We start from the raw sequence: 25,817 nt of genomic DNA on the forward strand, positions 1-25,817 counted from the left end.
TTTACACTGTACCCACCATTACTCCAGAAGGTGATGTTGCAACCAGGCCCCTCTCAGCTTCCCTTGAATCTTTAGATAAAAGATAAAGACAGTTGTTCAATTCCAATTTGCCTTCTTGGCACAATTGCTGGCTGCTACAATCTCCCACCTGGAAAAGCATGCCCTTACTAATGTCTTATCTCCGTTTCTCCTACCTGCCCTATTCTTGAGTTGCTCTACTGCCCTGACCACCCACTGTAAGAGTGGCCTATGTGGTCCCTCTGTTTTGAGATCTCATATAGTTGACCAGTTCTCCTCTCTCCAAAGCATGACATACCCTCTTTGATTACTTTCTGTTCCCCCGCCTGCCTCCCAGGACTCAGAAATCCGGCCTGTACCTTCTACCCAGCAATTGGCCCAAGGCTTTTTTTTTTCCTGACAGATCAAGAACCAATTGGGGAATAGGACTTTAATATCGGCACTGCCCCCATTTTTCTCCATTCATGTTTGTCTGTCCTGGCTTAAGCAGCTCTTCTTAAAATATTGTCCCCCTTCTCTTGGGCATGGTTATGGTCTTTACCACCATTTATTTAGAGGACAGAGCAGAGAACAGGGACAAAAAATGAATTGACAGCTGAGGTGGAGCTGTCATAGCTATTGTCCCCTAACAGAGGGGATTTCAAACAAAAACCAAACAAGATAAAGAAGGGTCACAGCATATTTAAAAAGGGAATAACTCATCAAAAACATATTTAACAATTGAAAATATATGCACAAAATATTGAAGTTGTTAACTTCATAAAACAAACACCAATGCACATATAATAGGTTATGATACATAATACGAAGTGACTTGAATAACCTCATCTCCATATACAATCTCTAAACTAAAACTCAACAGAGATTTCAGAGTTAAATAACACTGTGGATCAATTGGACACAAGAGATATCTACAGAATATATTACCCAACTTAGAACGAATGTACATTCTTCTCAGCAGCCCATGGAATTTCTCTAAAACACCCCAAAATAAAGCCTCCAGAACAAGCCTTAACAAGTAAGTACAAAAAGACCTAAAATAAATTCTTCGATCCTATCAGGCAATAGTGAAACAAAACAGAGAACCAATAGCTAGGGAAAGCACACAAATACTTGGGGACTGGACAAAAAAACTTTCTTTTATTTTTTTTTAAGACAAACATCTCAAGAGGCTGAATTCAGGCTTGTTCTATAGCTGAGAGTGACTTCCTGCTGATCTTCTTCTCTCTATCTCTCTATTGAAGTGGTTGTATAGGCATGTGACATCACACCCGGGAACAGCACACTCTCAAAGTAGGCCAATGAAAATGTAGGGAGCAAATTGAAAAAAAATCCTGAATGGTTGTACCAATTTGCAACACCACCAACAGTAGAGGAGTGTTCCTCTTTCTCCACATCCTCACCAACACATGCTGTCTCCTGAGTTTTTAATCTTAGCCATTCTGACTGGTATAAGGTGAAATCTCCGGGTTGTTTTGATTTGCATTTCCCTAATGACTAATGACGTTGAGCATTTTTTAAGATGCTTCTCAGCCATCCAAAGTTCTTCGGGTGAAAATTCTTTGTTTAGCTCTGTACCCTATTTTTAATAGGGTTATTTGGCTTGCTGGGGTCTAACTTCTTGAGTTCTTTGTATATATTGGATATTATACCTCTATCTGATGTAGGGTTGGTGAAGATCTTTTCCCAATTTGTTGGTTGCCATTTTCTCCTTTTGATGGTGTCCTTTGCCTTACAGAAACTTTGTAATTTTATGAGGTCCCATTTGTCTATTCTCTATCTTAGAGCATATGCTATTGGTGTTCTGTTCCACTCTGGAAATCAGTCTGGCGGTTCCTCAGAAAACTGGGCACGTCACTTCTGGAGGATCCTGCTATACCACTCCTGGGCATATACCCAGAGGATTCCCCAGCAGGTAATAAGGACATATGCTCCACTATGTTCATAGCAGCCCTATTTATAATAGCCAGAAGCTGGAAAGAACCCAGGTATCCCTCAACGGAAGAATGTATGCAAAAAATGTGGTATATATACACAATGGAGTACTATTCAGCCATTAGAAACAATGAATTCATGAAATTCTTAGACAAATGGATGGAGCTGGAGAACATCATACTAAGTGTGGCAACCCAGTCTCAAAAGATTAATCATGGTATGCACTCACTAATAAGTGGATATTAGCCTAGAGAATTGGAATACCCCAAATATAATACACACATCAAGTGATGTACAAGAACAGAGGAGTGGCCTGGTTCTGGAAAGACTTAGAGTAGCAGTATAGGGAAAAACCAGAACAGGGAAGTGGGAAGGGGTGAATGGGAAGACAGGGGGAAGGAAGAGGGCTTATGGGACTTTTGGGGAGTGGGGGCCCAGAAAAGGGGAAATCATTTGAAATGTAAATAAAAAATATATCGAATAAAAAATATTTAAAAAGAAGAGACCCAGCTTTGGACTTTTGGCAAAGCAGATGAATGTTAGGCCAAATGAACAGAGATATGGGAGATTTTTTTAGAAATTGTTAAGATTGAGCAAAACACCCAAATGATAGATTAAAATGTTTTTCTCATTTAAAAAAAATCCTAAAATCAACAGCAAAATCAAAGGCATCACCAACAGAATACAAGAGATAGAAGAGAGAATCTCAGATTCAGTAGATACCATAGAAAACATTGAAACAACAGTCAAAGAAAATGCAAAATGCAAAAAGCTCCTCACCCAAAGCATCCAGGAAATCCAGGACAGAATAAGAAGGCCAAACCTAAGGATACTAAGTATAGAAGAAAGGGAAGATTTCCAGAATTAAAAGTCCAGTAAATATCTTCAACAAAATTATACAAGAAAAAAATCCCTAACCTAAATTGATGCACATAAACATACAAGAGGCCTACAGAACTCCAAATAGATTGAACAGAAAAGAAATTCCTCCCATCATATAACACTCAAAACACCAAATGCACAAAACAAAGAAAGACTATTAAAAGAAGTAAGGGGGAAAGGTCAAGTAACATAAAGGCAGACTTATCAAAATTACACCAGACTTCTCACCAGAGACTATGAAAGCTAGAAGATCCTGGGCAGATGTTATACAGGCCCTGAGAGAACACAAATGCCAGCCCAGGCTACTAAACCCAGAAAAAAATCTAATAAAAGCAACTTTCAACCAAAAGTTATCAAAAAAGAATAAGGAAGGACACTTCATACTCATCAAAGGAAAAATCTCCCAACAAGAACTATCGATTCTGAACATCTATGCTCCAAGTGCAAGGGCACGCACATTCATAAAAGAAACTCTACTAAAGCTCAAAGCACACATTGCACCTTACAGAATAATAGTGGGTGACTTCAACACCCCACTCTCATCAATGGACAGATCATGGAAATACAAACTAAACAGAGACACATTGGAACTTACAGAAGTTATGGATCAAATGGATTTCACAGATATCTATAGAACATCTCATTCTAAAACAAAAGAATATACCTTCTTTGTAGCACTTCATTGTACCTTCTTCAAAACTGACTGAATAATCAGTCATAAAACAGGCCTTAACAGATATAAGAAGATTGAAATAATCCCATGTATCCTATCAGATCACCACAGACTAAGGTTGGTCTTCAATAGCAACAAAACCAACAGAAAGCCCAATACACATGAAGGCTGAACAATGCTCTACTCAAAACTTTGTCAAGTAAGAAATAAAGAAATCAAAGACTTTTTAGAAATTAATGAAAATGAAGGCACCACATACCCAAATTTATGGGACACAATGAAAGCAGTGCTGAGAGGAAAACTCAACTCTGAGTGCCTCCAAAAAGAAACTGGAAAGAGCATATATAGTACCAGCTTAACAGCACACCTGAAAGCTCTAGAGCAAAAAGAAGCAAATACACCCAAGAGGAGTAGATGGCAGAAAATAATCACTCAGGGCTGAAATCAACCAAAAGAACGATATAAAGAATCAACAAAACTAAGAGCTGGTTCTTTGAAAAAAATCAACAAGATAAATAAACCCGTAGCCAGACTAATCAGAGAGCACAGAGACAGTATCCAAAAGCAAAATCAGAAATGAAAAGGGAGATATAACAACAGAAACTGAGGAAATTCAAAAAAGTCATCAGATCCTACTACAAAAGCCTATATTCAATAAAACTGAAAAATCTGGATGAAATGGACAACTTTCTAGACAGATACCAAATACTAAAGTTAAACCATCTAAACAGTCCCATAACCCCTAAAGAAATAGAAGCCATCATTAAAAGTCTCCCAATCAAAAATGTCCAGGACCAGATGGTTTTAGTACTGAATTCTATCAGACTTTCAAAGACCTAATACCAATACTTTTCAAACTATTCCACAAAATACAAACAGAAGAAACTCTACCCAACTCATCTATGAAGCCACAGTTACACCAAATATTCTCCCTCGGAGATGGAATGGTTTCTAGCTAATAAGGACCTTTTCACAATTTCCTTTCATAGAAGACTTCATAGGAGATTTTTTTTTCTACTTCTATCATGTTTAATGTTCCAAATAGATTTTAAAAACTGATTGGGTGCATATTACTTTTAGCTTCAAAAGATATCATGTATATTTAGGAGGCATTTAACTATTACAATATTTTGATAACTTAAAAGGGTTAAAACTGAGTTGTATATTTTAAAATACATATTAAAATAAAGATTTTAAAATAAATTTTATTAATTTAATAAAAATAAAAAAGAAAGAAAAATAGCCTACATAGCAAGGATAAATATATTTGCCAGCTATACATCAAAGAACTAGTTGATACGTAATAACTACAAAAATTAAACACTAAAATCAAACAAAAATATCTGCATCCAATCAACAAATGAGCTAATGGCTGAATAGTCAATTCTCAAAATAAGAAACACAAAGACATGGTTTTGGATAAATGTTTGACTAAGTCTTCAATATCATTAGTCATCAGGGAAATGAATTAAAACTGATTTGAGATCCCATCTCACCCCAGTCACAATGCCTTCCATCAAGATAACAAATGCTGCGCTGACAGGAGCCTGATAAACCTGTTTCCTGAGAGGCTCTGCCAGGGCCTGACATATACAGAGGTGGATGCTCGCAGCCAACAATTAACCTGATCACAGACCCTCCAGTCTAGGAATTAGAGAAAAGACTGACAGAGCTGAAGAGGTTGGGAACCCCAGAGGAAGAACAACAGTATCAATCAACCAGAGTTGCCAGGGTCTAAACCACCAACCAAGGAGTACACATGGAGGGACCCATGGCTCAAGCCCTATATGTAGCAGAGGATGGCCTGGTCCAGCATCAATGGGAGAAGAGGCCCTTGGTTCAGTAAAGGCTCAATGCTCCAGTGTAGGGGAATGCTAGGCTGGGGAGGCAGGAGAGGGTGGGTGGGTGGGTGGGTGAGGACACACCCTCATAGAAGCAGGAGGGGGGATGGGATAGGGAGTTTCTGCGGGGGACAGAGATCAGGAAATGGGGATAACATTTGAAATGTAAATAAATAAAATATCCAATAAAAAAAAGATAGGAAATGCTGGCAAATATGTGGGAAAGAGGAACCTAACACTGCTGGGGGAAGTATAAGCTGTGGCAGCCACTGTGGAAGTCTTAGAGAAATAGTCAAGCAGAAGAAACAACAGGAGTGTAAATGTAGAAATCAGTATGGAGGTTCCTGAAAAATCAAACTAGAACTACCATATGACCCAGCTGTACCTACCCTAGAGGTATACCTAAGAGACTCTCAATCAATATATGACAGAGATATTTGCACATTCATATCTATTGTTATACTAGTCATCTAGCAAGAAATAAAACCATCATAGATACCCATGAACAAATAAATAAATAAAAAATGTGTTCTATAGAATGGTATTTCTAGAAAAGTACATTGTGTGTGTGTGTGTGTGTGTGTGTGAGTGTGTGTGTGCTAGGGTTTCCATTGCTGTGAAGAGAAACCATGATCACAGCAACAACTCTTCTAAAAGAAAACATTTAATTGGGGTTGGTTTACAGTTTTAGAGGTCCATTATCATCATGGCATGAACCATGGAAGTGTGAAGACAGACATGATGCTGGAGAAGAAGCTAAGACTCCTACCTCTTGATCCACGGGCTGCAGAAGGAGACTGTACTACACTGGGTGTAACTTGAGTACAGGAGACCTCAAAGCCTGCCTCCACCATTACAAACTTCCTCCAACAAGGCCACACCTATTCCAGTAAGTCTGCACCTCCTAACAGTGCCAATGCCTTGGCCAAACATTCAAACACAAGAGTCTATGGAGGTCATTCCTGTTCAAACTACCACAGTGTGTGTGTGTGTGTGTGTGTGTGTGTGTGTGTACAGAAGCCAAAAGAGGAAAGCAGTGGAGCAGTTAATGAATAAAGAAAGTAAGATGAAATATGCAGGGAAAATGCCATAAGACAATTCATTCTACGCATGCTACTTTAAAACTATTCTCAAAGAGTAGTAAATACAAACCAATACTGCATCATAATGTTAAAATGAAAATAGTTCTTGCCCAAAGAGGATCTTCTGTCAGTCACACCTATGTGAGCACTGAAATAGAAACCTATAGTGGTCTCAGAGAGTTCTTTGAAACACATTGATTTGGCATTAACGGGATGGCTCCATAGTTCAGAGCACCTAGTATTCTTGCAGAGAACCCTGGTTCTGTTCCCAGCATACTCATGGTGGCTCACAACCACATATAAGTCCATTTCCAAGGGATCCAACATGTCTTTCTGGCCTCCATAGGTTCCTGCATGCAAGCATTGTCCTCTGACCCCATAAATGTGTTCCTTCTCACACAAGCACACACGTGTACATACACACACACACACACACATATATATATTATACAAAACCACAAATCAGTTTTATTGCATTGAAGAACAATTTTAAAACACTCTGCCTGTAAAAAGTACACGTTACAGAGTGCCCAGAAAAGGAAGCAACTGAGGAAAGTGAAGTCTAAGTTATCCCTCTTAGGAACTCCGGCATCAAATTTTCCATACTGAGTTCACTGTAAAGTGGCCCCCAGGGATTTCATATTATTATCTTAAAATCTACAGACCACTCATTGTTTGGAGCATGACATGAGGCACTTTAGTAAGGGAAAGGACAACCTTTCCCTTACTGAAACCAAAACAGAACAATAACAACAAGTTGAAACAAGCAGCCAAGTGGTTTCCTTAGATTGTTTTTAGCTGCTTTTGGCACCACATCAACATCTTGGATAAGAACCACCTGAAGCTAATAGGATGTACACACCAATGACAGTCAGTGGTCACATGGCTTCCCTGGACATACATTTCATCGAGTAACCACCGTGGGACCAGTGGTAGCCGTGCAAGATTGAACAAGCTACATACGTATGGTCATCACTTTTGCAGGACTCAGGATATAGGGAAAGAACCCACAAAACAGACAACAAAGAAACAAACTCACCAAATTACTGATGTCTGTGTTTCATTCTGGTGGGGTTACAGGAGCAGGACTAATTTTGTTAGAATGGTTGCAGAAGAGATTTTTCTTAGAGTAAGCAATAGAAAATGAAACTTTTATCCTTCTCTTAAACAATATATACTGGCCACAGTCTCCCCTCCTTTCTATGTGCAGCATTTCTGCATTCTTTGTGCTCCAATGGCAGTCTCTGTTCCACTGCACAGCTGATCGTACTTTCCCACTGTATCTACGTACACACGTCTTGTATCAGCTAAACTGTTATCCAATCTGAGACAGAAGGAACCTTCTGTAAGTTTAAAATCATTTATTTTCTGCTTCCATATGAATTTTTAATTTTTTTCAATTTCCTGGAAGAATTTGTTGGAATTTTGATGGAAATTGCATGCACTGAATCTGTAGATTGCTTTTGGTAGAATGGCCATTTTGACAATACTAACTCTTCCAATCCATGTGCTACAGCTTTAAAATTTTGTTGTATAGGTCTCTCACTTCCTTGAATAAGTTTATTGAAATCAATGGTACTTTTTAGGCTATTGTAAATGGAATTGTTGTTCTGGTTTCTTCCTCGATCCCACTTGGTTTGACTGTCTTTAGTACATAGGAAGGCTACAGATTTTCATATATTAATTTTGTATCCTGCCACTTAATCAGCTCTAGAAGTTTCCTTGCGGACTTTTTAGATCTTGTGTAATTAATGGGACTGCAGTTGGTACAGTCAATATGGCAATCAGCGTTGCAGTTTCTAGGATAACTAGAAACAGATCTGCCATATGACCCAGCTATACTACTCCTGGGTATATACCCAAAGGGTTCTATTTCCTACAACAGAGGCAACATGATCAACCATGTTCACATCTGCTCTACTCACAATATATAGGACATGGAAACAGTCTAGATGTCCATGACTTGATGAAAGGATGATGAAAACATAGTGAATATAATGGAACTATATTCAGCTCTAAAGGAAAACAAAATTTGCAGGTAAATGGATGGGGATTTTTAAAAAAGGGCATTGTACACAGTGAGGTAACACAGACCCAGAAAGACAAACATCCATGTTCTCACTCATATGTAGATCTTAGTGTTGAATCCTTAGATTTGTGCTTTTAACTTGTAGTATAGCTCTAAAAACAGGAATCTAGAAAAGAACTATGGAGGGGAGAGAAAGACTTATGGAGGGGAGCAGAGATAGTAGAACTTGGTTGATATAAAGAGGAAAGAGAAAATAATGGTGAATGAAATGTAGGTGGGGAAGGGGATGGGAACATAGGGCAAAGAAGGAGACAGGATGGATAATTGGAAATTTATTTTATAAGTTTCATGTGTTTGAGGTCACATGTGTACATACATCTGTCTGTCTGTGTGTGCATACACACACACACACACACACATACACACACAAAAGAGGACAGAGGAGGGTGTTTAATTGAAGTTTCCTCACAAAAGGGGATAATGTTAATCCCCAAAGCCATAGATTAACAAACAAAAAGCAAAAAGTTCAATGTCTTCCCCCTGTGATTTTAGTCATGGATGTCCCAGGAACCCTGTTTTGCTTGGCTTTTGTCACCTTGACAAAATTAGACATATCTGGGGAGAGGGAATCTTAATTGGAAAAAAAATTATTTCACAAAATTGGCCTGTAGGCAAGCCTATAGCATTTTTAATTAATTATTAAAGTGGAAAAGCCATACCCTCTATGGGTGGTGCCACACATAGGGAGGTAATCCTGGGTTCTATAAAAAAGTGGGCTGAGTGAACCATAAGGAGCAGGCCACTAAGCAGCACTCCTCCACGGTTTCCTGCCCTCTTGAGTTTCTGTCTTGACTTCCCTCGGCGATGGAGTGTTACCTAGAAGTGAAAGCTAAAATAAACCCTTTCCTCCTCAAGATGCTTCTGGTTTTGTCATAGCAATAGAAATCCTAAGACAGACAGACAGACAGACAGACAGACACACACACACACACACACACACACACACACACACACCAGGCTCTTGACATTGGTCTTGGTTATCCACAAGAGCTTGATAGTAAGATTGTATTTCTGAAGATACCATCCAGTTTGGCCAAACATGGAGAAATCACCTTGGTATTGATGAGAAAGCTTCTTTCCCAATAATTAACTTTCATGGTATTGGAAGGTATCATGTATGCTAGCTGGAAAAGAAAAGTCAACAGTGTTACCCAGCTGTGAACCACACCATGTAAACTACAACAATGACCAACATGAGAACATATGTTCTGGGGTACTACAGTGGCATAAATGTTAGAAAGGCAGCCAAATGCTTTCTGTTTGGATTTAAGGCCTGTTCCACAGGGGGGGGGGGGGGAAACACATACCTGATGATGTAAACCTGAACAAAATCCTGTGGTTGGGGAGCTCACAACCCCCAAAAATGAGTCTACTACTGTTATTTTGCTAAACTAGCGTAGTATCAAGTATCCCTCTAAGTCTGAATCCCTAGGCCCATATTTTAGTATAGCTCCCATGGGTCATCAAAGAAGTTTCATAATGCAATGGATAATGATTACCACAGAAACAACTAGTCAAGGTTCAGAGAATGAGTGACAGTGGAAAACCCAACCAAATGGAATACCTCCAGGCCACTGACAAGGCTCAAGGACCTTTGTGGGAGAGGGTCGGAAAGATGTGTAAGAGTCAGAGGTTAGTTAGGAGGACCAGATCAAAACAGTAGGACAAATAACATGACACCAAAAGACTAAATGATGCTGGCTGGACTTAGCTAAACAGAGTAATTCTGGCCTTGGCACTAAAGTGACCAAAATCAACTTGAAGAAGAAAGGATTTATTTGGCTTACATGTACAAAGTCACAGTCTTCTGAGGGAAGCAGGACCTTTTTTTATTTTTTTATTTTTTTTTAAAGATTTATTTATTATTATATGTAAGTACACTGTAGCTGTCTTCAGACACCCCAGAAGAGGGCATCAGGTCTCCTTACGGATGGTTGTGAGCCACCATGTGGTTGCTGGGTTTTGAACTCAGGACCTTCAGAAAAGCAGTCAGTGCTCTTAACCGCTGAGCCATCTCTCCAGCCCCAGGACCTTTTTTTATTAATCATTTTTATTTATTTACATTCCAAATGTTGCTCTCCTTCTCCATCCCTCCTCCAAGAGTTCTTCACACCATCCCCTCCCCTTTTTCTTTGAGAGGGTACTCCCCACTCCATCACCCTCCTCAATATCTCCAACCCTCCTACCCATCCCCAACCCCATCATCTGCCTTCCCTGGGGCTTCAAGTCTCTACAGGATTAGGTACAACCTCTCCCACTGAGGCCAGACAAGGCAGTCCTCTGCTATATATATATATGTGCTGGGGTCAGAGACCAACCCATGTATGCTCTTTGGTTGGTGGCTTAGTCTCTGGGAGCTCTAAGGGGTCCAGGTTGATTGATACCTGTTGTTCTTCCTATGGAGTTGCAATCCCCTTCAGCTCCTTCAATCTTTCTCCTAACTCTTCCACACAGATCCCGGACCTCAGTCCAATGGTTGGTTGTAAGCATCTGCATCTGTCTCAGTCAGCTGCTGGTAGTGCTTCTCAGAGGACAGCCATGCAGGACTGGTCACTGGGTGGCCTTTCCTTCACACTCACTGAGTGGCTATTAGTCAAAAAGTATAGAATACCCATGAAACAATGCACAGATTGTATGAAGTTTAGCAAGAAGGAAGGCCCAAGTGAGAATGCATCAATCCCACTTAGAAGAGAGAACAAAATAATCACAGGAGGAAGAAGGAGGGTGGATCTGGGTGGGAGAGGGAAAGGGGAGGGAAGCCAATGCAGGAACTTCTGTAAGAGGAACATGGATGATGGATGTGGGTAGAATCAGCAAAGTGATGTATTCTGCCAACCACTGTCTAAGAGGCCACAGGGAAAGCAAGCTCGGAGGAGTCCGGTGATGCCTGACTTGAACCCTTCCCACCCCTCCTCATCCTCATCTCTACAGCTTGCCTCTCTCTCACACTACACATTTCAGAACTCCTCTGCAACAACATATCGCTCAAGTCTCTAGGCTTCTGTATACAAACTGCCTGTGGCTGGAATGGTTTTCTCCCTCAGTCATTGTGGAAACCTCCTGCCCCATCCTCCAAGCCTTCCCTCCAACACTCTCTCCTGCATACAACCCTCTAAGACATGCCAGGCCCGAAGCTTGCTCCTTCTCTGATTCTATCACAGTTCTGAGCACAGAGTTCACAGCACGGCCCTGCCACTGTTTTGATGGTTGGTTCAGAGTCCTTCAAAGCACCCAGGGTTTGTAGCACACCCCGGTTGAAATGCTAATTGTGCCACTTTCTTGCTATCAACACATAACTTCCACTAAGCTTTGTCACATCTCTGAATCTGGGCTGCCCCATCCGTAAAGGAGCACTAAAACCTTCCCTAAAGGATTGCAAAAACTAAAGCCATTGTACTTACCAGTCCCAGCCAACAGCCAAGGCTCAGAGATTATTAAATTACAGCATGTAACTGTGATGATAATATCCATCGGAAAGTCCATACCGAGATATTAATAAAACGCACAAAAATATATTACAACTAATATGCCTTTGTTACTTTTGGCATGTGACCCTGGGAAACCTGAAAAGCAGCTTGATAATAGATTTCCCAGAGGTAAAATTCTCTTCTCATTACAGCCATAAAATGGTGCATTGAAGCTATTGAATAAGGGAGCTCCTACAAAGGAATTGACCTAAGTAATACAAACAAGGAGACCTTTACCATAAAGGCTACTCCATTTACATAAGGCAATGGAAAACAAAGTGGCACATTTGAGGCAAACTGACTTAGGGACTATAATTAGTTTGCCATTTCTACTTATTACAGAGCATCTCCTCCCCTTAAAACTACAGTCCCAGCATCCCACAATGAGAAGATAATTACTACCCTTTGCAAGTGGTGACATTTTCCTCCTATGGCCTCAGACCTCAGAGCTCACCATTTTGGAATATTTGATTTTTAGTCACCCACAACATGCACAAACTTGATGGAAATTGAACCTGAGATGTCCCCCCTTGTTGGATACTGTGTCATTGTTTGTGTGGAGATTGAGACCTTGGGGGATATGGCATACACATATGTGTGTGCAGATACGTGTGCTTGTGCTTACACAGAGGCTAGAGGATTTTGATTGGTCTGCTCAGTATTTCTCCCACTGAACCTAGAGCTAGAGCAAGCCCTGAAGATCCACCTGTTTCTGCCACTCCCCTTACACCAGCCCCTGCCCAGCTTTTTCAGTGAATGCTAAAACCAGAGCTCAGGTCCTCATGCTTATAAGCAGGTGTTTCCTCCTCTGAGCCTTCTCCCCAGCCCTTGCTTCACTACAGATAACGTTATGTTTAGAAACATCTTGCTAATAAGAAAACCTCAACAGGCCCTGCAGTTGTGCTAGCACATGATGAAAAAGCGAAATAGGACATAAATAAAACTCAAGGAAAGCAAGGGAAGAAATAAATGTGTGTTTTTACCCTCCTTCCCTGGCAAAACACAGTCCTCTGCGAGGAGTGATTTAGTTATCAAGGGAAAAATCTGTGAACCACTTAGAGATAGCCAGGACCCTTCTTCCCTCTGTCAGGAGTTCCTTTCACTGTGGAATTTCCCATATTCTTAACTCTCAGTCTATAGTACTCCCTCCAGGTGGTTTACACTACCTGCCCCACCCCCCATCCTTTGTTTTCTTTTTTAAAAGGCAGAGGAAATAAAGGGGGAAAATGTGTAGCTCAGGCTGGCCTTGAACTCACAATCTTCCTGTCTCTGCTTCTTTCAGCAAATCTTACCACCACAACCAGCTATACTCACCCTTTAATAAAGACTTCTTCAAGGCCTTTCCTTGCTAATACAAGAAAAACATATTCATCTTCATAAGGCCTGTATGCCTTAGGTGTTTGAAAAAATGGGGGTTGTGATTCAACCATCAGTTAGATAAAGTTGATTCGATGAGTTGAAACTCTTTTTCATCATCATCATCTTCATCTTCTCCTTCTCCTCCTCCTTCTCCTTCTCCTCCTCCTTCTCTTCTCCTCCTTCTCCTTCTCCTCCTCCTCCTTCTTCTCTTCTCTTCTCTTCTCTTCTCTTCTCTTCTCTTCTCTCTCTCTCTCTCTCTCTCTCTCTCTCTCTCTCTCTCTCTCTCAATATCGCCTCACTACATATCTCAGGACAGCCTGGAATTCATTATAGAACCCAGGTTGCCTACAAACCAGCCACCGTGCAAACACACTAAAAGAATTTGAAACTATTTCTATCACAACAAAATAGAAATAGCTTGAGGAATTAGTCTGCTGTGAGGGTAATAATTCTGCTAGGAGAATAATAGCCTGTCAAATGATAGTTCAATCTATAGTTGTAATCATAAAAAGAGAAAGAGATTTGAGAATATGTTCTGCGGTGGTGTGGGGGAAGGGGGTGCCTCAACGGGCCCATGCCAAGGCATCCCTTCCTCCTGAGAGACCAGACACACACTGACATAGTATAGAATACAGTTTATTCAGGGCATGGGATGGGAGTTAAGGGGGGTAGTAGAGGCAAAGAAAGGGAGAGGGTAGTGAAGCGGAGGCTGGCCATGACCATGTGGAGAGAGGAGGGAGGGGAGGAGATCCCAAGGAGGGGCAAGAGAGAATGAGAGGGGTAAGAGGAAGATATAAAAGAGAGTAAGAGCTAAGAGAGAGAGAAGGGGGTGAGCAGCCCCCTTTATAGTAGGCCAGGCCTACCTGGCTGTTGCCAGGTAATGGTAGGGAGGGGCATACCTGGCTGTTGCCAGGTAATTGTGGGGTGGAGCTTAGACAAAATTCTAACAATAGTAAGTTGCAGCCTCAGAGAGTATTGCAGTTAACAGCTCATTGAATGCTACAGACAGCAAGCTATAGGAGGGAGGGAAAGGAGAGCTGTATCATTTCAAGCCAGTTGACAAAAATCCCTGTGATTAAAAGGACATTTAAAGTAAAAACCAGTAATCCTGGACTAGAAGAAAGCTCAAAAGGAGCCAGGGCTGAACCTAAAAGATCAGAGATGAAGAGGCCATTGGAATAATTTGGTCTGGAATGACATAGTTACAAGGCGGTGAATCTGGGAAATGTAAAGAGGGGCATAAACTGTGGCGTAACTGTGTTCTAAATGACTAGATTTGGGTGTGGATCTGAAGATGAATCAGATAATTTCAACGTTTCTAAAGTTATATAAGTAGGAAATTTGTGCCAGTAACTGTAATGAAAAACAAAAACAAAACAAAAACCTCTCAGCACTCTTAGCAAGAAAGGTTATGTGACTGCATGTTAGCATTCTAACCTGTTCTGAATGTCCACTGTTAGCATTCTAACCTGCTCTGGATGCCCACTGTTAGCATTCTAACCTGCTCTAGATGCCCACTGTTAGCATTCTAACCTGTTCTGGATGCCCACTGTTAGCATTCTAACCTGCTCTGGATGCCCACTGTTACCATTCTAACCTGTTCTGGATGCCCACTGTTAGCATTCTAACCTGCTCTGGATGCCCACTGTTAGCATTCTAACCTGCTCTGGATGCCCACTGTTAGCATTCTAACCTGCTCTGGATGCCCACTGTTAGCATTCTAACCTGTTCTGGATGCCCACTGTTAGCATTCTAACCTGTTCTGGATGCCCACTGTTAGCATTCTAACCTGCTCTGGATGCCCACTGTTAGCATTCTAACCTGTTCTGGATGCCCACTGTTAGCATTCTAACCTGCTCTGGATGCCCACTGTTACCATTCTAACCTGCTCTGGATGCCCACTGTTCTCGTTTCCTTTTCTTTTACTGCAATAAACACCATGACCAAAAGCAATTAGAGGAAGAAAAAAATTGGGACAGGGGATCAAGGCAGGAACGCGAAGTTTGAAGCAGAGGCCATGTGGAAATGCTGCTTTCTGGTTCATTCTTTGTCTCACTACAAGATTTGTGCTTATTAGGTTTGAGCCTAAAAATGTCTGTCTAGGCATGGTACCACATGCAGTGGGTCAGGCACTCCCACATCAATCAGCAATCAAGGCAATTCTTCAAAGGTGTAAATACAGGCCAAATTAATCTGGGCATTTCTTGAATTGAAATTCCATCTTTGCAGGTGACTCTAAGTTGTGTCAAATTGACAATAAAAACTAATGAGCACATCTATGTAGAAGGAACATTAAATAAGATAAGCAAAATGTAGGAACATAAACAATATCCTACCTTTAAAGTGCTGACTACTGAGAAAACTGAAACCATTCTTCATCAAGGTATTAAAACATTAAAAGGTTTCAATATTATACCAGTTGGCAAATAACTTTCTGAGCACCTTTAGTTTTGTACATCTCTCCCTCTCTCTCCCTCCCTCTCTCTCTCTCTCTCTCTCTCTCTCTCTCACACACACACACACACAACACACACACACACATACACACACACTCATGCACTCACACACATATGCACAGTCACAAAGAGGTACCCTGGAAACATGAATTTCTGCCTTTTAAAGAGAAGACATATTTTAAACATTAGAACACACACACACACACACACACACACACACACAAAGCAAACCAATATCTTTGGTCTCTGTTGCATATCTGCACAGCTTATTTCAAGGCCAATTGCTCAAGGGGAAAGGAAGCCCATCAGCACCAAGGACAAGAGAGCTGTCACCCCTGCTTTTCCATATTGTGTCCAATGACCTGCTCCTTCACGGGAAGGAGCCACCAGCCTCAGGAAGTGGCAGAAGTTTCCGAGTGTTTAAAAGGACAGTGTCTGCAGCATGACCCTGCTTCAAACTGCAAAGGAAAAAATTGCAAAAGAATAACAAGTACTTCCTTACTTTCCTGTCTGATGAGTCAGAACAATTGTCTGGCTTGTAGATCCAGGTTTAAATTGGGTTATTAAATCACAATGTAGTTGGCCAAACTTACAGGGTGTGGACAAATATAGTATTCTTTTTATCGTATGTTGACTCCTACGGAAAGCTTCCCTAAAGTGACACTTGAATCAAGGCTCAAACACACACACACACACACACACACACACACACACACACATACACACAGGGGTTGAGGGGGGTGGACATCAATTAAAGTGATACCTAACTAAAACTTAATGTTATTATCTTTGAAATGTCTGATTGTCAGGACCACAAATATTTTGTGATATTGTGGAAAGAGAAAAGAGTTAGAAAGCCAACCTGATCCTTCTTGTCAACTCTACCATGTGTTAGCTATTTGAATTTGAATGAGTTATTTCATGTCTTTAGGCTTGTTTTCTCATGTGCATGATTAAAATATAACACCTATGTGATGAGTAGGGGTCTTGTAAGTGATGAGTGAGCGGTCTTGTGATGGCTAAATCAGCAATATATGTGTGCAGAGGCTTAGCAAGAGTCTGTAGGAAGGAGGATCTTCATGGAATAGTAGCATATTTTGTAAAATATTAGTGACATGAACTTTCTAGGTCTGAACAATTGGCAAGCATATGCACAAACACACGGAGGGATTGTTAGTGTCCAATTTCTAACTTAAGAGCAAGAAATTAGAATGTAACTTTAACAGGGCTGACCGTTAACTTTGAAAACATGAGCCTTCTAACAGAATTAAAAACCAAATGCAGCTATTTGGGAAGTGACCTCCATTGATAGGGGAGTATCTTGGTGATAAGTAAGAGCCTCCTACACACTATGATGTAGCTTAGTATTTGATCTGATTTTCTTTTAGCTGTCAGTCTAGTGATTAGTCATCAGTACTGACATGTGAAATATAGCCTTATGACATGATCCTCATTTTATAAGTTACAGATTTTTGTAGTGGCATAAATTGCAGAATTAAGATGAATTTTATGGAACAGCCTGCTGCCTCCACCCCACCCCCAACCTCCATTGTCTGGACACCTTTCTGCCCACCTTCAGCAGAGCATCACCTTCTGCTGATCCAGAACCATACAGGTTAGATTCCCTCCATGTACGCATTCCCCTGCTCACCAAGTCTTCTGAGGGCCAGCTGCCCAGAACCATGTACTGTCCCCCAGAGCTTCATTGTACCCTATCCCCTACCAGATGTGCCCCCAGGACATACCCAATTGCTGGGAGACTTGTACTGCCCCCTGAGTTCCATTGTACAGCCCAAGGATACCCACCAGAGGCCCGCCACACCAGGATCATCAAGGTTAGGTCCCCTTCCAATACCTGCTACAACAGGAACATCCAGGTCCAACCAGATGGCTAAAGGCCAGTCTAAGAATACTTATCAACAAAAGCCAAAACTATATAACACTTTCAGAACACACCGATCCTACTACAGCTAGCCCTGGATATCTTAATACAACCAAAGCAAAAAAAAATGACTTTAAATTCAATCTTAGAAAGAAGATAGACGCCTTTAATGAAGATCTAATTAAATTCTTTAAAGAAATACAGGAAAATGTAATCAAACAGGTAGAGGTCGGTCTCAGGGTTTCCATTGCTATGAAGAGACACCATGATCAAAGGAAGTCTTATAAAGAAAAACATTTCATTGGAGCTGGCTTAAGGTTCAGGGGTTCAGTCTATTGGCATCATGGCGGGAAGCATGGCGGCCTGCAGGCATGGTGCTGGAGGAGCTGACAGTTCTACATCTTGTTCTGAAGGCAACCAGGAGAAGACTGGCATCTTCAGTTAGACTGTTCAGACAAGGGCAAAAAGCAGCCACATTCTTCAACAAAACATCATGTATCTCCAATCACCCTCAACACCAATGCCTTCCATATTCCTAGTAGAAGGGCCCATGAAGTCCCACTTAAAACATTACGTGCTTCCCAAATCCAAAGTCCCCAAATCTACATTTCCTCCAAACAAAAACATGGTCAGGCCTATCACAGCAATAACCCACTCTGGTACCAACTTGTTAGTTAGGGTTTCATTGCTATAAAGAGACCCCATGATGAAGGCAACTCTTATAAAGGCAAACATTTCATTAGGGCTGGCTTACATTTTCAGAGGTTTAGTTCATTATCATCATAGCAAAAAGTAAGTCATCATACAGGCAGACATGGTGCTGAATAAAGGACCTGACAGTTCTACATCTTGATTCAAAGGCAACCGGGAGAGACTGGCATCCTTAGGCAGTTAAGAGAAATCTCTCTTTGGCATTGGGGAATGGCCTGAGCGTAGGAGGTCTCCTGAGAGGGAGACCTCCAAAGCGCACCCCACACAGTGACACACTTCCTCCAACAAGGCCACACTTCCTAATGATACCACTCCCTATGGGCCAAACATATTCAAACCATAACAAGGCCTTTAAAGAAGAAAGAAATCCCTTAAAGATATACAGGAAAATACAATTAAACAGGTGAAGGAAATAAATTATACTATTCAGGGCCTGAAAATGGAAATAGAAGCAATAAAAAAATGCAAACTGAAACAATCCTGGAGATGGAAAAACCTAAAGAAGAGAATAAGAACAGACACAAATACAAGGAACTGAATATAAGAGATGAAAGAGAGAATCTCAGTCATAGGAAACACAAAAGAAAAAATTGATACATTAGCTAAAGAAAATGTCAAATCTAAAAAATTCCTGACACAAAACATCCAGGAAATGACCTAACCTAAGAAAAGAAAAAACTAACCTTAGAATAATAGGTATATAAGAAATTGAGTCCCAGCTCCAAGGACCAGAAAATATTTGTAATGAAATCATAGGAGAAAACCTTCCCAACCTTAAGAAAGAGATACCTATAAACATACAAGAAGCTTATAGAACACCAATTAGATTGGACAAGAAAAGAAAATCCTCTCACCACATAATAATCAAAACACTAAATCTACAGAGAAAAGAAAGAATAGTAAAGGCTGCAAGGGAAAATGCCAGGTAACACACAAAGGAAAACCTATCAGAAGTATGTCCAACATCGCAAGTGAGACTCTAAAAACTAGAAGGTCCTCCTGGACAGATATCTAAAAAACCACAGATGCCAACCTAAATTACTATACCTAGCAAAACTTTCAATCATCATAGATGGAGAAGACAAAAATATTTCAAAACAAAACCAACTTTAAGCAATCAATATCTATCCAAAAATCCTGCCCTACAAAAAATACTAGAAAATCCCTACTCAAGGAGAATAACTACACCCAAGAAAACACAGGAAATAAGTAATTTCATAGCAGCAAAAAATAAAACAAGGGAAACACACACACACACACACACACACACACACACACGCCCACACACATGCCCACGCACACGCACGCACATGCACACCACCACCATCAAAATAACAGGAATTAACAATCATTGGTCATTAATATATCTCAACCTCAGTGGACTCAATTCTCCAATAAAAAGACACAGGCTAACAGAAGGGATGCAAAAACAGGCTCTTGTATGTATCATTCTGCTGTGTACAAGAAACACCTCAGCAATAAAGATAGACATTACCTCAGAGTAAATGGTTGGAAAAAAAGTATTCCAAGCAAACAGACCCAAGAACCATTCTAATATCTAGTAAAACAGACTTTCAGCCAAAATTAATCAAAAAAGACCCATTCATCAAAGGAAAAGTCTACCAAGATGACTTCTCAATTCTAAGTAAGCATCTATGCCCCAAATGCAACAACACTCACATTTGTAAAAGAGACATTGTTAAAGCTGAAATCTCACATCAAACCCCACTGTCACCAATTGACAGATCATCCAGACAAAAAATAAACTGAGAAATAATGAAACTAAGCAACTTTATAAATCAAATTGACCCAACAGATATCTACAAAATATTTTCCCCAAACACAAATGAATATATATGCTTCTCAGCACCTCAAAGAACCTTCTCCAAAACAGATCAAATACATATAGTCAATACTATCTGTATCCTTTCTATTTCTTTCTCATACCTTATGTCTAAGAACTTCAGTTCTATATAAAGGAGAAGAGTGGGTTCCCTTGGCTTTTTCCTGAATTTTATAAGATTGTGGGGTTTTTTTTTCCTAATTTAATATATGGTTAGCTATACTTGTTAGTATTGTGTCTAAGTTCCACCCCACAATTACCTAGCAACAGCCAGGTATGCCCCGCCCCATATACCTGGCCCACTATAAAAGGGGCTGTATGCCCCTCCCCCCTCTCTCTCTCTCTCTCTCTCTCTCTCTCTCTCTCTCTCTCTCTCTCATTGCTCTTGCCTCCTGGCACTCTCACCTCTCTGCCCCTCTTGGACTCTCCTCCCCTCCCCCCTCTCTCCACATGGTCATGACCGGCCTCCACTTCTCTTCTCTCTCTCTCTCTCTCTCTCTCTCTCTCTCTCTCTGCCTCTCTCTGCCTCTACTTCCCACTAACTCCCATCCTATGCCCTGAATAAACTCTATTCCATACCATGTCTGTGTGTGTCTGCTCCCTCAGGGGGAAAGAGTGCCTGGGCATGGGCCCACCTAGGCACCCCCTTCCCCCCACACCACCATATACCATTCTCTAAACCCCTTTCTCTCTTTATGAACCCATCATTTGGTGCCAAACCTGGGAACAACAATATTTTTATTAGGTTATACCTAATTCATTAGGTTTTATGAAGGTTTATTGCCTTCATTTTTTTGAGATAATTCCCATCATACATACAGTTTTCTTGCGCAAATCAATAAATGTAATATAGCAAGCATGTAAGTAGACCATGTTGGGTTTCAGACCCAAGTCCAGCGGCTGAAGTGCCTAACATATCAAAGCAGACCTGGTCTCCAGGTTCTCCCAGCATCCCTCAGACCCTGCCTATTACAAGGTATGGCTGGCACTCTCTGCCCTCTACCTGAGCTTTCTAGCCTTGGAGCTGAGTTCCCCTCTCTCAGAGGCCCTTCTTTATATGATTCAGACATTTTGAATCATATGTCTCCCTCTCCCTCTCCCTCTCTTCCTCCCCACCTCTCATTTCTCTCTTTTTCTTTCTGCATGTGTGCTCTCTTTCTCTTTCCCTTCCCTCTGTCTCCCTGTCTGTGTGGCTGTTTGAATTGGCTTATTTGCTGGCTGAGAAAACCTATTAGACTAGAGACAGAAATATCATTGTCTCAATATGTGAAGAAAAGGACTTTGACAGCATTCATCCTCTTTCAAGATAAGACTCCTGAAGAAGTTAGAAATTAAAAGAACAGGCTAGGGGATATAATTCAATTACTATAATTATAAGAGGAGGGAGAGGAGAGGGAAAATAGTTCAAGCTGACCTCAAACTCACTTTGTGGCTAAGGCTAAAAACTTGACCTAATATTTCTGCCTCTACTTCTTCCGCACTGTGATTGCAAATGTGCCCCACCATACCCAGTTTATGCTGTGCTGGGGATCAAATTCAGGCCTCCATACATGCTAGATAACTCTCTAATAATTGAGTCACAAAGTGTCAAAGACCCTTTCTGCACATATTGAGATAATGTGACTTCTGTTCTTTAATCTACTTATATGCGTGGTATTCTTTACTTATTGATTTGTGCAAGAGAATTGTTTTTAATTATTAGATAAAAAATCAGATCATTGAGCTATTGTGATAATGACAAATGGAACAAGAAGAGATTAAATAGACTCACTACAGTTCGGAAATATTTAAAAGGCAATATCTGACTGAGAATGCTAATAAATGGCAGTTTTCAATGCTTTCTTGTATTTCTCAGATATGCATTTGAATGTCTACAATAGAGATTGTCAACAAGTACCATTTTTAAGTCCTTCCAAATGTAATCATCTCTACTTTCCAAGGACATAGCCCCATACTGTATATGGGGTACTATTGATGCTACTACAAGCCTAAAGGAAAGGTCATCAAAAGAAACTAATATTGAGGAGAAAGATAATTATCAATATCCTCTTTGAAATAACACATTACATTAGAGCTGCATTTAGTGGCTGGCAGGACACTGAGGCTAAAGTTGGGAAGGGGAACCCCAAGCAGTGACAGAAAGCAGAACATACATCAAAAAAATACCCTCCCACACCCCACTGATGTGCTCACTAAGGATGGAGATGTGGGAAGGCTGCAGGAGCCGTAGACACAAAGTCCTCACTGAAGCAGAGATGAACAGAAGCATTGGCAGGCAGTTACAGGGGAAGAGCTAAGTGCAGATGACTGACCTCTAGCTTTCAAAAGAAGCTTAATTATAGCAGTCACCAATCAGATCAATCTGTAAGGCATAACCCCTATTGAGAATACAGTTTTAGGATACTGAGGGAGTGGGGGAAACATGCCTTTAGTCTATTAAGTTTCTTTACATTTCTTCCATGTTCCAGGGATGATGTGTGCTTTTGTTGAGTGTTACCACATTTAAACCTGACTATTTAGGTAGGTGTGATTGTTAATTTTCTCTGTCAATGTGGATGAACTATGGTAACTAGCTTTTTAGTCAAATACAATTTTTGGCTATTTCTCGAAAGGCATTTGTGTGTGTGTGTGTGTGTGTGTTTGTTTTTGTTTTTGTATGGATGCGATTAGCCTATAAATCAGTGTACTTGAGCACAACAGTTTGAGTAGGCCTCATGAGATCCATTGTAAATGCACAACTGGAACAAAGGCTCCTCAGCAAGAAGAAACTGCCTGCTAACCTGCCCTTGAACTCGTTCTAGCCTGTGAACTTAGAGTGTAATGAATGCAGCAAGTACTGAGACATTGGAACCACAAGCCCCTGGGAGCCTTTTATGACTCTGGCACCACAGGGACCTAGAGCCTTGATGTGCCCAGGTGTGTGGTCACATCCTTTCCCTGCTCTCCTGATTCACTGACTTCAAGAAAAAAGAAATCAAACATTCTGAGTCAACTTTTAAAGCCTTTGAAAATGAGTAAAAATGTGCCCTTGCCCACAGCCTTGAGGGCATTTGCATTTCCCTGCCAGAGCCTTGAGGAGCTGACCGCCTACTGAGCTTACTTTGCAAAAGAATCCAGCAGAAACAAAGCAACAGAACTCAGCTGAAACAAAGGCTGGGTCTTTGCCTAAATAAACTCAGAACTGAAAATGAAACATTGAGCCTTGATCAGAAAACTTTGTCTTGGCTTCCTTATTTCTCTCCCCGCCTGTCCTTTCTATTCCAGCCCCAGCTCTCCTTCCAGGTGAGCCCGGTTCTCCATAGTCGCTGGCAGCTACATAAAAGGAAAGAAAGAGCCAAGAACAGAAGCTTGGTATGGTGGTGTGTATAAAAGCATGAGGTCATCCTTAGCTACATGTTGAGTTTGAGGCCAGCCTAGAATACATAAGGCCTGGTCCCAAAAGATCAAAATATGATTTTTTTGTAGGTGGGTGGGGGAGCACTGTCATAGAAGCAGCGGGAGGGGGAATGAAATAGGGGGATTGCAGAGGGGAAACTCTCTCTCTCTCTCTCTCTCTCTCTCTCTCTCTCTCTCTCTCTCTCTGCCTCTCTAACTCTCATCCTCTGCCCTGAATAAACTCTATTCTATACCATGTCTGTGTGCCTGTGGTCCCTCAGGGGGAAGAGGTGTCTGGCATGGGCCCGCCTAGGCACCCCCTTCCCCCACACTGCCGTGCCACATTCCCTAAACCCTTTTCTCTCTTTTTATGACCCTTCATATGGTGCCAAAACCGGGAGCAAACCCATCACTATTAATCAATTATTTATTCTTAATTAGAAAAGTGTTATATTAATGAAAAATAAACAGCCACTTGTGTCAATTAAATGGTGGTAACCTTGCTTTAGTAGTGCTCCTGTTGTGATCATAAAAAGAGAAAGAGGTATGAGAATATGGTATATGGCGGTGTGGGGGGAAGGGTTGCCTCAGCGGGCCCATGCTGAAGCCTCCTTTCCCCCTGAGGGACCAGATACACACCTGTATAGTATAGAATAGGGTTTATTCAGGGCATGGGATGGGAGTTAAGAGAAGTAGATGCAGAGAAAGGCAGAAAGAGGGAGAGAGTAGAGAAGCAGAGACCGGCCATGACCACACGGAGAGAGGGTGGAGGGGAGGAGAGCCCAAGAAGGGGCAAGAAAGAAGCTGAGAGTAAGAGAATAAGAGATGCAAGAGAGGTAAAAGAGAGGAGGGGCTGAGCAGCCCTTTTTATAGTAGGCTAGGCCTACCTGGCTGTTGCCAATTAGCTGTGGGGTGGAGCTTAAACAGAATTCTAACAGCTCCTTAGTCATTGATTCACTCCCTTGTTGCACTAATTTATTTTATGGCTTATGCTTTTTTATTCTTAAATATACAACAAGGCTCCAAGAAAATATTTTACTCTAGATATAGGTGGTGAACGCTGTGATGGCAATGATGGCAGGGGTTTAAATGGTGTAGGTGCAGCCTCTCACACCCCAGTCTTTCTCCCAGACTTCTTACTTCCTCCTGCATCCAGGGGTGGGAATGGAAGGCATCCCTTGGCCTTTGATTTTTATCTTCTTCCATTTCTTCACCTCCTCTTCCTGTTGCAGCTTGGAATCTCTACCCTGCATATCCCCTGGCCTGCTGCTTTGGCCATTTCAAGGGCTTTTTCTTCTCACATTTGTGAAAGGGATTGAAACTCAGCACCTATTTCTCAACCTTCCTCCCAAATTGGAAACAGAAAACACTTACCCTTTTTTACAGGCTCTTCTGGATGCTGAAGGATGCTTTCAAGGTGGCAGGATATGTACAGAATACTAAGAACACAAAAAGGAGAGTCAAATTGCCCTAACATCAAGATTTCAACTGAGATAGAAGGACATGTTTATAAAGAATGAAAGTATGAATGATATTCCAGATACATTTTTCAAACAGTAAACTGCATGGGAGCTTACATTCCATGATGTTAAACCATGAACATGTGGGAACAGGAGCCCAGAGCAGAGCATAAAGCTACAGTTGCATAGTGAGGAACAACATATTTTATGCCAAAGAGTTTGGCCTCTATTCTGCAAGCTATCAGAGTTATAAAGATATGTGTAGAGATTATTTATCAGTTAGGAGCACAGGCTTCTTTTCCAGAGGGTTTGGGTTCAATTACTAGAACCTATATATCATTTCACAAACATCTGGAACTTCATGTCATACTTTCCAGGAGATCTGATGTCTTACTTTAGTTTCCTCAGTTATAGGTACATGAATGGGACACAGACATGCACACAGACAAGACACCTATACACATAAAATAATATTTTAAGTTATGAAGCATTTCTAAGCAGGGACAGGACAAAATAATGGGTTCTTTTTCTTACAGAGGCTTCTCCATATAACATTCTTTTTGTGTGTATAAAGATGTTTGGTTGCCTGGATGTATATAATGACAGGTGAATAAATCATTTCCAAGTTTGATCAAAAGCAAAACTTCAAACAGAAGCCAAGTTTTAACTATAATGATAATTTTATTATTAAAAGACATAAAAGGAATTAATAAAAGCAGTGAATCCCTCTAATTTCAGCTCCCA

This window comes from Apodemus sylvaticus, chromosome 1 (genome assembly GCF_947179515.1).
Source record: "Apodemus sylvaticus chromosome 1, mApoSyl1.1, whole genome shotgun sequence".
NCBI classification, from domain to species: Eukaryota; Metazoa; Chordata; class Mammalia; order Rodentia; family Muridae; genus Apodemus; species Apodemus sylvaticus.